At 43.0% G+C, this 12127-nt stretch overlaps 1 protein-coding gene across 3 annotated transcripts in view; it reads right to left on the bottom strand.

The window, feature by feature from the left end:
• The window catches only part of AP3B1 (adaptor related protein complex 3 beta 1 subunit), a 291241-nt gene that overhangs the window by 45730 nt on the left and 233384 nt on the right, over positions 1–12127 (bottom strand). The gene's annotated exons all lie outside the window — the stretch shown is intronic.

Raw genomic sequence — 12127 nt, 5'->3', positions numbered from 1 at the left:
AGGTAGTATATGAAATTTTGTGTATTGTTACCAGGTTTAGAATGTTTACAAAACCTGGTATTTACTGTAAAAAAAAAAAGAAAAAAGTAACATTTATGATTATTAACTATATTAATATGCAGTGCATCCTGCCATGTACCCCCCGCCGTTGTTTTTTTTCTGGCATGCCAGCACTCTGGGACCTTACAGGATAAACATTACGGTTTTTCAGCACTCTGACCAAACCTGTTGCCTACCCCTGCTCCAATTATTTCCCTTGTCTGCTGTGGACCACTCCTGTGCCAGACACAAAGTGTGAGCAGAAAGATACTTTCTCATTTTCAACAGAAATGCTGTCTTAGCTGCATTCGGGACAAAGCACATTCCTTAATCTACCCATTTCACTGGGTCAGTTGACAGGGGAAAAGCATAGAGTCAATGGAGATCTCTCTTTCTGATCAGATGCTCTCTCTCAGGAAGCAGGGCACTGAGGAAGAGAATCAATCTGTCAAGAGACAGTTTGGCCTTCAGCGTGCGTAAAAGAGAAACTACAGGTTTCCCTCTTATCTTTTAGGGACTAGGGTAGGATGGGCTAGAAAGAACCATGATCCAGCTTTTACCTCCCTCCTTGGCCTGGGAGAGTGAGGAAAAACATTTGTTTTTTTATTTTGCAGGTCTCTTTACACTCTTCAATTTACAAGTGTGGGACAGAAGAAATAGCTGTGTGGGTTTTTTTGTTTGTTTGTTTGAAGGTAAGGGAAAAAATGAAGGAAAGAACTGCAGAGGTTGGTTGGAAAGATACAGTGAAACAACAGTGAGGTATTTAAGGGAGCAGAAACAGCAATAGGTGAATATACAAGATTGAACTGAAAAGAGAGAGCACAGTCACTTCTGCATGACCAGAATTAAACAGATCTGCCAGTTAACCATATTAGTCTCTCCAACTACTAATGTCAAGCATTCTTTTTCCATGCTTACTTCTTTTACTTTACTCCATCCCACCTCAACTCATTCAGGTTTTTTCCTTCTTCACATACCTCTCCCTCTTTCATATATCAGTACCTATGATGGCAGACTACTTAAATTATATAAAATTACGTAAGATTTAAGAAAATAGTTATAATATAAATATCAAGCTTCGTTGTTCATTCTTTTGCTGTCTGCTTCCTGCCACAAGCAGCAAGAACAGCAAGGACATTTGGGTTCAATCCACCCTTAATCCCAGCCTAGACCAGAGGTTAGCAACTTCTAGGAGCAACAGACTGAAATAAAATTGCTTGCTCCCTGGCATGCCAGTGTTTCCAACATGTTCCTCCCAGCCCACCACATGTGCAATTCCTTTGTTACCATAGAAGTCCCCTCCCCCTGCTGAAATACTGCTGATAGTTGGGTTTTATAAGCAAAACAAAAACTGCTCCATAGGATGGATCAGGCCACAAGCCATACACTGCTGGCCTCTGCCCTAATGGGATACTGGGGGGCCACGGTAGAAGACTTGAGGACACCTAGGACTAAATCCAATTTCACCCTCACGTGCCTCAATGACACTTTTATGAATATGTAATGGCAACTTTTAGCATTTATGCATGGTTTAGATTCTATTTCCTTCATGGCAGGATAGGTTCATCTTGTGTACACCTCAGCAGAGGAAGATCCTCCCAGTTTTTAGCCCAATAGGCAGTGGTTAGGAAGGAGATCCAGGGTCTAGACCCCCTTCATCCCAAACAGAGTTTAAACCCACATCTCCTGCAACACAGCAAATTTCTCTAAGTACCAGGAAAACTATACAAATAATGTAGGTGCCTGCTGTGAAACATGGGACTGTCTTAGAGTTAACATACCAGGCTAGAGAACTGGATTATGTCGCTGCCTCTCTCAATTTTCCTACATCAGTGGTTCTCAACCTTTTTAGATTCAAGGCATCCCTCCATAACTTTTTTGATTTTGATGTCACCCCAGTTGAGAACCACTGTTGTGCTGCCTCGGCTTATACCATGGTGATTTGCAATAAGGGCACTGCTGTTGCCTCTACAGCCAGGTAAAACTACACCATGTACTTTGTACACAGCCATACTGGTAATGGGTTGCAGCAGGAGCACATGCTACTGCCTGCATTAGGGCTATGTGAACAACCTAAGACAGACCAGGAGTGCCCACTTTTTGTACAGTCCTTCCCAGTTAAACCCTGTATACTCTTCCCAGAGAGAGGCATGCAGGACTGCTGTTCTAGGTGGGTAAAATGCTTATGCTAATTACATATTCCTCATTTTCTGGATGTTCCACGTTTGACACCCACGGCTAGATCTGAGGAGGTGTTTACTACCAAGTGCAGTGGCAGCTGATAAGAGCTGTGCTGCAAACATTAAGACTACTTACAGATGTGAAAAAAAAAAAACGGCACTTTATTTTCAGCTCAGCATGCCCCCACACCAAGTGCAACACATGCCCAGAAGAGGCATCATGTTAGTTTGACCCGATTTGCCCAACATCTGTATAGATCAGGGGCTACAGCAGGGCTTGTTGGTGCTTTTATCTAATAGCTAATTGAATCAGCTATTAGATAAAATTGCCAAAAAGCCCCGCTGAAGCCCCGATCTATACAGACGCTGGGGAGCTGAATCTACCTAACACAATACCTCTTTCAGTAAAGCGCTGTTTTTTTTCCGGGGGGGGGGGGGTGTTCCGGGGGGGTTCATGTCTGTCAATGGCCTAAGTGCCTTAAAAATGAACAGTATTTGGAAAAAAGCAGGACCTAGAAGGCTCCATTAAGCACTCAAAATTAGTAGATACTATTGCCAATTTTGACTTTAATTTGTTCCCAATTTGTAAAGTAGGGATAATACTGTTTAGGGGTGCACTGATAGATATTTTCTGGGCGGATACTGATGGCTGATTTTTAATGAGCCATATCAGCTGATACTGATCCAATTGCAGATGTGCAGCTGGACAACTAGGAGAGCAGCGTCTGGCTGGTAAGTCTGTTGTGGGGGAAGGGCCGAGGTGGGAGGGGAAGGAGCGGGGTAGATTGAGGCCCCAGCAGTGAGGAAGGGAGTGGGGCTACACTAGGCGTTGCCCAGCCAGGGCAGAGTTCAGGATGGAGCCTGTACCTGCTATGCACATCCTCGGAGGACATGTGACCCAAGATCTATGCAGGGGGTGAGGGTGGGCTGCTGCTATGGGCTGGGGTGGCTCCAGGCTCTTTCTGGTGGGGGGGCTGGGCTGCACTGAGGGCAGGCGATAGCGGTGCTAGGAAGGGGGCTACAGGATGGGGCTGCAGCCACCCCAAAATTTGCCATAGCTTTCCTCCCAGCATTGCCGCTGCCCACCGCAGCCCCCCGCCGGAAAGAGCCCAACACCAGCCCAGCTCCAGCCCACAGCGGCAGCCTGCCCTCACCCTATGCACAGATCCAGGGACACATGTTCCCCATGCCCTTCTGGAGTGAGCATGGCAGCAGAAGCCATCACTCCCTCACTGCACCACCGGGATAAGCTGCTTGCGGCTCCATCCTGTGCTCAACCCCAGATGGGCAGTACCTACCCTTGCCCCAGTCCCACTCCCTCCCTCGCTGCTGGGGCCTCAGTTGGTCCCCAATGCACCCCTTCCCTCACAACAGACTGCTCTCCATGCTGCTGAGCTGTGCTCCTGGCCACCTGCCTGCTGTACTGAAGCTGCACACGTGTGGGGCATTTACCAGCGAAATTATCAGCCACATTGGCCAAGACAAGCCGATTGCCAGTACTGTTAATTTTCCTTATATTGGTGCTGATCCAATATGGGACTGATGCATCGGTGCACCTCTAATACTGCTGTATCACTTCACATGGAAGTTTGTAAAATTAACTTAACGTTTGTGAAGTTCTCATAATGTGGTGATGGGGGCCAAAGAAAAACATGAGGAAATTACTCATTTTGTATTCAGAGCAGTACTTTGGTGGTGTGCAGTAAATAAGGCATTGGGGTACACACTGAATGGTTAGGGATAAACTAAAAAGATTAATAGTTGTTTATTCAGAAAGCACAGTCCATCCAATACAGTGAATGAAGCAGGAATCCTATGGAAAAGCTAACACATGATCATACAATTAAAAGATCTTAAAGTTTGTATATCATGGGGGTTAAATTAAAGTTGGATGACCATTTTAAAGTCCTGGTTTTCTTAGTTTTTGTATGCTTATATTTTACATTTGTTCATTCGCAAAAATGAATAAAAAGGAGATATTTAACATGCCACCAGATGTATATCTCTATATCCATCTAGGTATATATCTATATATCTATAACCACAGATAATTAGGTCATTCTTAATATACTGATGTCTCTTTGGAATCAATATGTCATTTTTTTTCCTGCAACCCCATACCTGGTCTAGGAACTGCAATACCTGAAAGGACACTGTTACTTCTGTAAAGTAATTCTGGATAGAAAAATATTCTCTAACTGGGCCTTGGAATTACTGTACTGTAGTTTATTTAAAAAAGAAATATATAAAAATATTGTTTTCACCATGCTGCAGGGGGTGTCTTGCATATCAGTGTGTAAGCAGTTGGAAATGGACACTGGAACCAAGAAGGCATTTCTCCTTCCCAAATTTTTAATAGCTCCTGAAAGGTGACAAAGAAGCCTGAAGAAGGAAAGAGCCAATGCAACTGCTGGGAGGGAAATAGATTAGTTAGGAGGAAACTAATGAAGATGAGACTGAAGGGAAATAACCTAGCCTGATTGGACAAGATGCTGTGAAACGGGGCCAGGAAGGAAGGCAAGGCTGGGTGGATCCAAAAACACAGCAATAGGACTGTGGTCACCCCCTGCTGGCAGCTGGCAGTCCCAAGTGCCATAAGTTACGTGAGCTCACTGGCTGGTCGGCATGGAGTCTTCCTGGAACCCTGCCTGCATGCAGCTCTTGATCCCAGCGGGTGAGAACTACCGTTATTTACTCTTTCCCAAACTCCTCACTCCACCCTCAAATTCAGCAGCAGGGGCAAAAAAGAGGGGATGAACAGTAGCAGTGCCGAATATCTAGGCTTTGGAGCTGCGTGAAAGCATGGGCTGAGTATCATTGCTGCCATTCATCCCACTTTTCCCTTGCTGCTGAATTAGGGGGCTGGGGGAAGGGGAGGGAGGAAAAAGAGAATAACAGCGGTGCTCATCTCCTGGGCTCCAGACCTCAGTGCAAAAAGGGACTTTGGGCAGGCCCCACGCCAGCCAGCTGGTGAGCTGTACAGCTCACAGCGCATGCAGAGCTCCCAGCAGGAGCTGTGCTCACATGTCAGAGGCTCAGAAAGCCTCACAGAAGTCATGGTGTGTATGGCACACAAGCAAAGGGACGTGCAACCATGTTACTGCATTCCCCTCTGGATGTCTCCCTGGGTGAAGCTAAGTACCTGAATTTAAAAACCACTATGCATATGATCAAATAGGCAGACATTAGGTACTGTAAGAGGAACTCTTACTGCCTACAGTGCACAGGATGAACTTGTTCTTGGGAGGAATTGGAGCTGTCTCATAAAGGTGGAGGGATTCCCTGGAAAAAACTAGCATGTGACCGAGACTGGAGATTCTGACATTTCCAAATATGAGTGCTTGTCTTTGATGTTTTAATAATGTTATTTTATGTAACTTTTATGACAAAATCATGTAGCAGATCTAATCCTGTAAAATACTAAGCAAGGAATTTTGAGAATGTGCTAAGCACTTCATTAGTTTGGGCTTCCAAAGCATATATAAACATATTTTTAAAAGACGAGAGTCCTTTTTGCTGCTTTTTCCCTCTTCCCAGATAAATGCAAAGAACACATATTTATTTTTAGAGTGACTGTGGGATGGTGAGGCTGTAGTGAGGAGGTGGTGATGGTTTCATGTAAACTGACAGAGAACATGGCAAGTCTTGTAAAAACAGTTTTCTCGTTTGTTTGGTTTTTTAAAATCTCTTCAGTGCATAGCGCTTCAATACTTAAGGAGCCTATGGGTGAGATAACTGTAATACTCTGGATCTATAAAAAAAAAAATAAATCTCCAAAGAGTTAATAGAACAAGAAACATCTAGTAACCATGAGATAACCCACTACAAATCTTACACAGCATATGTTTAAATAATAAAAGTCATTTGTGTACCTTAGGATGGTTTATGAAAATAACCAATCAATTCTGCAGACACAACATTATTTCTAAAGGAAATCTATGTGACTCATGATGCCTGTAGATACACAGAGACAAACCACACATATTTTATCAGTTTATTACAGTAAGCAAATAAGCGTGGAATGAGAGTGCACATAACTGTCTACTTAGCGCTTACTGAAACATTTATAAGAGCTGTTATCTCCCTAATAACAGACAGACAGTATGCAATTTTAGAGAGGAGAAAAGCTTCATATTTTTTAACACTTCACTAAAAAGTAACTGAAGAGTGTAAAATGAAAAATACTCTGTGCAGTTAGCTGGTAATGGACCATATTATCAACTCAAGTTAGATTTATAGGATACAAACTAGTCACTAATAGTTATTTTATGACATAGCATGAATGCGTTTTTTGGTAGAGATTATTCAGATTAAATTTATAAAACTTTTTAATATAGCTGTTTAAATTATTAAAATATAGAAGTTAAACTGAGAACTGGCAAAAATAAGATATGCAAATTTGAAGCAACTGTTCTATGAGCCAATCTGTTCAATACCTACATTTTAACAAGCTAACTAAGGTATGCTCACTTAGAGTGATATGTACTAAAGTGCTAGGGTGAGCACAAGGCCTTTCACACTGCTGAAGTTGCACAGTAGGAGGGCATTGGTAAGATGCAGGCAGAATGAATTTACATTGGGCTTCTCTACCTCTGGCAGGCTGGCAGTGATTTCAGTAAAGGATCCAACACCACACACAGAAGTTGTAACTGTATTTTTTTTCACACAAATATAACCAAAATTAAAATGGTATCGGGAGCCTGACTTAGAGGCTATCTGTCTTCTTTTACTGACCAAGGTTATTGGACTAAAGAAATTTTAAGATTGCTGTCAATATTTGTTGCAATCCTAGCCACTACAGCCTACAGGACTGGTAAAAGATGCAGTTTAGAAAATACTAGTAGATATATGAAACAGTCACAGATAATTCACAGAATCATAGAACAGTAGGGCTGGAAGGAACCTCGTCTAGTCCTGCTCAAGGAAGGGTTGTCCCTGACTAAATCAGTTTATGTTAATATGAAAAAGCATTACTTAATTAAAAATAAGTGACTTTGGTTCATTTATGTCTAGTATAGACATCAGAGGTGAACAAAATCTTCTGTGCATTTATTTTTTTAAAAAGGGGCCCAAATAATTTCTGACCTCATTTTTACCTTATATTTGTTCCTTACTTGAATAATGCTGTAGTGACAAATTCATATTAGCTGCTGAAACAGCTTAGCATGACAGATATATGACTGGATAAAATGGATATTATTGAAGAAAAACACCCCATTTCAAAAAGCACAAAAATTATGATTCTATTCCTTTAAATTACATTCTGTAAAAGCGATGGACTGAATCATTTAATCTAACTAGCTTTTCTACTGCCCTCTTATTGGCAGTATCCACGACATAATCCAAGAATGACCTACTGAGCTGTGAGCTATATTCTCTTACACATACTGTAAGGCTATGCTCCAATAACTCCAGAATATTTAAGAGGAGGAGAAGTGCTATCTTATAGCACACATTTACATGAGCTTTCTATTTAAAAACTATGAGGGGAAGTTAAACCTAGATCTGCAGTACTGAAAGAAAGACGTGAATTGAGGAAAAATGGTGAAGAAAAGGTAATAGACGAAGAAGAAATATTAATTCCCATTAGCTCCTCTACCAGGTACATACTGCACATGTGGTCAGTGCCATAGTCTCTCATTCAGGAGCTCTTAGCAAGTGTTTTTAAAATTAGTCTTCCAACTATAAATTAGTGGTTCATAAAAGATGCAACAGTAAAAGGAAAGCATTATGGATCATAGAAAGAATGCCAACATAACACTATGACTTGTAGTTTGTAAGAATGGTATTTCTTTTATTATGTGAACCTCAGGACTTCAAAACCACATAAATCAGCAAGGCCTTAGTTATGCTCTTAAAGAGACTAAAGGAAACAAAGAAAAGATAGCATGTTTTGAAAAAACAAAAGACAAGGTAAAAATAGTTAAGAACCCATCTTCTGCAGCTTCTGGAAGTAAAGATAAATACAGCATTACTGAGCCTTGACTAGGTTATCTAGAAAGATGTTCCATAATTTTACATTAAATTTTAGAGAATAATTTAGACCTCTCTTTCTTACAGTAATGGCTCATGCAACATTCCCCAAAAACCACATCCAGTAACATCTATCCAGCCCTTCACTGCAGGAAAGTTTGCCCTCTATTTCACCACAAGAATTTGTTTTTTTTAAACATGCCATCAAAAATAATAGTAATAGGCTGCTGACAGATGTGAAAAACACGCATAACCTGCGTTTTACTGGAAGAAGAATCACATCAAGTTTGACCCAGCTCCTCAGCGTCTGTATAGATCGGGCACCTTAGCAGTGCTTTTTGGCACTTTTATCTAAAGTTAATTCAATCAGCGGCTCCATGCCCTCTTTTTTGCATACACTAGGCTTGGTGCAGAGGTGTACTGAGTTTAAAGTGCCACCTTTCAGTGGCGGGTTTTACATCTGTAAGCAAAGTCTAGTTAAAGAAGAGCAACAGTACATTTCCCTGAAGTGACTGAGGTCATAGGACAACTAAGATGGGTAGTTAGTAAAATGTTATATATATAAAACACGTCATCTCCCTGCCAAAGGTCCATAAATTTATAGGCACTCCATAAAAGTGAGACTAAAAATGTCTGCCCGTATAATTAATTTATTAAAAAGAGGCATCCGTAAGAAATGGAGTCATCTGTAGGAAGCCCTGAGCTTCACTGAGGCTCCTGGAATAAAACTAGAGGCAAGCCTTGATGCACAGGCAGAACTGATCAGCACCATATGGTATTTCAGTGGGAGTACAGCACACTGCCCCTTTCCTCCCTCCCAAACACATGTTGCTCCTACAATGTCCAGTCCTTGCCTGTAACAGTTTGCCTTGCAGATAGGCAGACAGTGGTCCTTTGGGGGAAGCAGAATGGGGGTGGCGAGAGTGATGAGTAGGCTGGGTCAAAATGTAAGTAACAGTGAGTAAGGGACCCCCGGGGGGAGAAATCCAGTGTAAAACCACAGCTGCAGGCAAGCAGGATTCCTAACAGAGGTGCACCGATTAAGATTTTTTGGGGCCAACACTGATAGATGATGTTTAAGGAGGAATAACGGCCAATACCGATCCAATTTCTGATACACAGACCAGCAGCTTGAAGAGCTGCGTCCAGCTGGTAAGTCTGTTGTGGAGGAAGGGGATGGGAGAGGGAAGGGGAATGTGGGGGTATAGATTGAGTCTCTTGTGGTGAGGGAAGAAGTGGGGCTGGGGCAGGTGCTGCCCAGCCAGGGCAGGATGGGGTGGGGTATGGGACAGAACCGTGGCTTGTCCAGGAGGTATGGGACAGGGACAGCTCCCGCTGTTATGCGCACCCCAGAAGGGCATGGGGAACACATGCCCCCAGATCTGTGTGGGGCGGGCCAGGCTGCCACTGCGGGCTGGAGCCGGGCTGCACTGGGGGCAGGCAGCAGCGGTGCTGAAAGCGGGGTGGAGGGAGGAGTGGAGGGGGCTATGGTGAATTGCAGGAAGGCTGCAGCCTCCCTTCCCCCAACCCCTGTTCCCAGCACTGCCGCCACCCATCCCGAGCACAGTCTGGCCCAGTCCCAGCCAAGAAGAGCCTGGTGCAGCCCCAGCCCCAGCCCAGACTGGCAGACCCGCCCTCCACAGACCACCCTCCCATGCCCTCCTGCGGTGTGCATAGCAGCATGTCCCCCCCCCCCCAGCCCTCTGGATGAACTGCGGCTCCATTCTACACCCTACCCCGCCCAGGCAGTACCTGCTCCAGCCCCACTCCCTCCCCCACCACAGGGGCCTCGATCTGCTGCCCCCATCCCCTTTTCAAGCTGCTGGGCTGTGCTCCTCTCTGCCTATCTGCTGTGCTGCAGCTGCACACATGCACGGGGCATTTATTGGCCAAATTACCAGCCACATCAGGGGGGAAAAAAAGTTGATTTCCAATATAGTCAATTTTCTTTATATCAGTGCTGATCCAATATCACACCAATGTACTGGTGCACCTCTAGTTGCCAAGACTTTTTTTTCCTTTACTGGCAATCATAGGAGCATAGAAAATTAGGGCTAGAAGGGACCTCATTGGATCATCAAGTCTAGCCCTTGCTCAAGACAGAACCATTCCTAACTGAACCATCCCAGCCAGCCAAGTGGCTGTCTAACCTGCTCTTGAAAACTTCCAAGGATGGAGATTCTTCCAGGTAGCCTATTCCAATGTTTGATCACACTCACCGTCAGAAAGTTCCTCCTAAACTCTAATCTAAATTTCCCCTGCTGAAGCTCGAGGCCATTGCTCCTAGTCCTGTCTCCTGCAGCAAAAGGGCTATGTCTTTCCTCTCTTTAACTGCTCTTCTAGTATCTGAAAGCTGATATCAAATCCCCCCTCCCTGCCATCTTCTCCTCTGCAAGTTAAATAACCCTAGTTTTTTTGGCCTTTTTCTCTTAAGTCTTGACTCCTAGGCCCATCGTCACCTTTTGTCTCTGCAGTGGACTATCCAAACTGTCCGCAGCCTTCTTGAAGTGTGAGCCCAAAACCGGATACAGTACTCTACAGGTTTTACTGCAAAGTTTTTACTGACAACTAATTTTTTTTTACTATGGTGGGTGTTAAACTCCTAAACTAGAACCCAGCTCTTGTCCAGGCCCTGGAGAAAGGTTATATTTACATTATATGAAATATATTTTAGTAAAAAAAAGTTTGGTTGTCAGTGAAAAGTTTGCAGATTATCAGTAAAAAAAAAAAAAAGAAAAAAAAAGTGATTTTGGGTAATCCTGCCTCCCCACTCTTGTACCGCCAATATCCAGGTAATTTCTTTCCAGAACCATTCATCCTAGCCTTTATTAAACAAGCACTGAACCTTGCCAACATCAAAACCAGAAGCAAACTTCCTATGACCCAAACCACACCTAATGGATCCACAACAGGACAAGAAATGTAAGGGCCAGGACAAGAAATGTACAACCTGCCAACACATCTCCAACCAGTCCCACAATAACTTACCATCCCACAACAGAACCATCACCATTCCTGGCTCTTAAATCTGCACCTCCAGAAATGTTATACATCTCATCCAGTGCACCAAATGCCCTGATGGAAAATATGTAGGAGAAATCAAACAACAACTGCGCACCAGAATGAATGCATACCAAAAAATCCATCAAAGACAAGAATATCCAATTACTGGTGGGTGCCCACTTCTCACAAGACAATCACTCCCTCTCTGATTTCTCAGTTCCAATCCTCAAAGGGAACTTACAAAACACCTTTTGTAGAGGTGCCTATGAACTTAACTTTATAAATCTATTAGATACAAAAAATCATGGACTTAATATAGACATTGGATTTATGACACATTACAACCTGCCTGACATCTAACACACCAGGTAACCTGCCTTTAGCTGACCACTGGCATTCTTTCACACTTTTCCCTCCCTTCTTCCTCCATCCCATCTCTACTCTTTTCTTCCAAACTTACACTTATTTGCAGCTTCACAGATTTCTTGTTTACTTTAGCTTCTTCCACCTTGGAGAACTCATTACAGCAGCAAAGTCTCCCAATGCCTGAAGAAGGGTGGTTGTGCCTGAAAGCTTGCAAAGAACTTTTCCCCCAACTATTTTAGTCTAATAAAAGATATCACATCTACCCAAATAATCTTGCCTGAATATGTCCTTAGACCATCATGGCTACAAACAACCACCCAGGTAATTTCAACTCACACATATTAGGCTACAAGTAGTAGTTTTACATAGCAAACATTGTTTTCAGAGTAATTCTTGTCTACAACATTTGGCAAGAGAAAAATAATTGCTGTTGATTTTTAAATTGACTAGATCTCAGTCTCACTCTTTATTACGCTCCTATTAATCCATTTCCATAAATCACTAAATATTACTCCTCAGCCTCTCTCAGCCTTATGTTACACAAAAGTTGAATATTTATGCGATCT

Source organism: Crocodylus porosus, unplaced genomic scaffold, assembly GCF_001723895.1.
Source record: "Crocodylus porosus isolate Cpor-Errol unplaced genomic scaffold, CroPor_comp1, whole genome shotgun sequence".
NCBI classification, from domain to species: Eukaryota; Metazoa; Chordata; order Crocodylia; family Crocodylidae; genus Crocodylus; species Crocodylus porosus.
Note: the sequence above shows the minus strand (reverse complement) of the source record. Positions and strands in the feature narration are given on the sequence as shown.